Below are 2,683 nucleotides of genomic sequence, written 5' to 3'. Positions count from 1 at the left end.
GATATAAAAATTTGAAAATTTATTACTTTAGAGTTTTTAAATTTCCATACATTACACTAGCTCAAAGTTGTATAGGTGTGGAAATTGTTGTGTAAAAAGTTCTTTGTCTTTTATTATTGTACCCCTTGTACCTTTATTGTCCTTATTTGCACATGCAACATGCATTGGGCGGCTTCGACATAACTGATGAAACGTTTGCAGCAAGAAAAGTATCATTCCAGCTGTCAAAATTCGAATTAAAGATCCTTTAGTAACCGTATAACTACCTTAGTTTCTTCATCTTCCCTCAATTTTCTATACAAAAACCCTTTGTTTTTCGTGGTTTTTATTTTTCCGGCGGTATCTTTTGCTTCTTATAAATTGGTAAGTCTCTCTCGATTCTCGTTTGTCATGGCTACTAGTGCAAAAAACGATATTGCAATACAGTTTTCATAGCTATCTCATTCCGATGTTGCTATGTTTTGTTTGAGCATGGGATTGACCCGTTCCAAGCTTAGGGCTTATCCTGAAGCGTTCCTCGTGTTGTTAAGGATTAATGCTAAGTGGACTGATCAGTCGTATGTGCCTTCTTTTGTTGTTGATGGGAAGAGTATGTCCCCTTTTGTAGTGTATTTTTCTTGTTATCAAGCTTCTTGTTTCTAATGTGTTTTTTTGTATGTTTCTATTTTGCAGAGATGAGTGGCTTGGATTTTATCATGCTTGTTGACTTGACTGAAGCTAATAAGGGTGTGCATGTGTCGATTTGGTTTGGTTTTTACCATTAACCATAATCATAACCGCTAGTTTCGGTTATAGAGTTTGGTAACCATAACCAAACTTTGGTTATAGTAATCGGTTATGAAGTCGGTTATGGTTCGGTTTTGGTTAATTTCGGTTAAGTAACCAAGCAAGGTTTGAAATAAATAGGGTTGTGCACGATTTGAACTTAGCTTGAGCCTTTTTTATAAGATAGCAAAGACTTAACTTTTTGGTTAAAATAACGATTTAGGGTTCTTTTTAATAAGGTAATTCTCAAACAAAAAAATTATGGTCATACCACCTTACTTCTTTATCAAAATAAAGGACATCTACATCAATATCATTTTGTTACTAACATACTTTTATCTTAGTGAAAACTCTCTATATGATTATGTAAAATATAAATCAATTATATAAACTTAACATTACAAGTTCGGTTTCGGTTATATCAGTTAACCAAAGCTTTATAACCATAACCATAACTATAACCGATTGAGCGGTTATACAAAGTTTCATAACCATAACCATTGGTTATATTGGTTATCCGTTATTAGCGGTTCGGTTATGTCAGTTATTTGTTATGGCGGTTAATTTGCTCACCCCTAGAAGTTGATATGGTGTTAAAGGAGGTTCCGTGGGATCGTCCTCCTATTTCCCGTTGTATTAAACATGTGCCTTCTGCTGGTGACTTTGTCAGCGTTCCTGTTTAGCCAACAATTGAATTTCGGGTGTTAAGAAGGCCTCTCATCCTGTTTGGAGGTCGACTAGGGTAACTACTACTGGGCAAGCTTCTAAATCCTCTGATCCCATATTTGCTTGGCAAGTAAGTCGTTGAAATTGTATATCTCATCGTTATTATTCAAAATCAGTTTCAAATATTCTCTCAAGTTTCATAATTTCATACCACATTCACGTTCGGTCACCACCGTTGTTACTGTCGCATCACCATAATTGAGCCACCATCGCCACACCTCATTCATCCCCAATTCAATAGTTTCAAAATTCTTGGAAATCAAGATTCGTAACCGAGTATCATTTCCGTCGAACCTTAACCACATTCATCGACAATTTCAAGATTCTTTTCGATAATCTCATAATGCTTAACATGTTGAGAAAGGGTTACAGAGGTTATATACTGCCTTTATACCCACGAGTTTTGAATCATGGGAAGAGTAATACATGCATGGCTTACGCTTTCGGCTAGATGTTAACGATACTATTCAAGATGAAGAATGGGCTAGAAAACAAAAACCTCGTTTTAATCCATAATCCCCTAGTATTTGTTAAAACCGTTGAGGCTATAGAAAACATTTTGATGGATGAAGTGCTTCAAGACAGGGAGGTTGCATAAAGGTGGATAGGTCGACATCGGTTTGTTTATGGTATTGGACCACGATACAGGTTGCACCACCAATCCACGTGTCAATCTGTTATTGAGCCAAATTGAAGGCACTCACAAGGAATTTTGGGCCTGATGGCCCAAAACTGCCAATGGTTGGTAGTTGCAATATGCATTCACTCTGAAAACCTTCGATAGCAGCAAGATCTTTAGAACAATGTCCTTTCCGGTGGAAGGTACCCCCCGTGTGAAGGTAATCATGCAGTTTTGATTGTGGGAATCTATGTACTAAGAGATCACTCGTTGATATATATTAGCGTGCAAATAAAGAATTCTTGGGATGTTTGATTAACTATTGTTTTAGTTCATACGTTTACCTTGCACAAATGAGTAAAATGTCTATTTGAATCAAGGTGTGTGTGCGTGTGGTATTATAAATTGACCACTAATAATACCCAAGTTGGAACATATAGGTTAAACCTTATTGGAGAGTACTATTTGAATAGCTAGTTGTGTAATCTTGGAAATAGAAGAGAAGTCGGATGTTAAATCCAAATTAACAAGTTGGGCTTATGCAAATGATGTTGGGCTAATGTTAAAACAACA

General features: G+C 36.2%; 1 long non-coding RNA gene across 1 annotated transcript; it reads left to right on the top strand.

The window, feature by feature from the left end:
• Positions 1-317: 317 nt before the first annotated feature.
• Positions 318-2,464, top strand: LOC110897182. Its single transcript, XR_002568515.2, has 2 exons — positions 318-589; positions 673-2,464. It is a non-coding gene; the product is annotated as an uncharacterized LOC110897182 (long non-coding RNA).
• The last annotated feature ends 219 nt before the right edge of the window (positions 2,465-2,683 follow it).

The sequence above is a fragment of the Helianthus annuus genome, chromosome 12 (genome assembly GCF_002127325.2).
Source record: "Helianthus annuus cultivar XRQ/B chromosome 12, HanXRQr2.0-SUNRISE, whole genome shotgun sequence".
NCBI lineage: Eukaryota > Viridiplantae > Streptophyta > Magnoliopsida > Asterales > Asteraceae > Helianthus > Helianthus annuus.
Note: the sequence above shows the minus strand (reverse complement) of the source record. Positions and strands in the feature narration are given on the sequence as shown.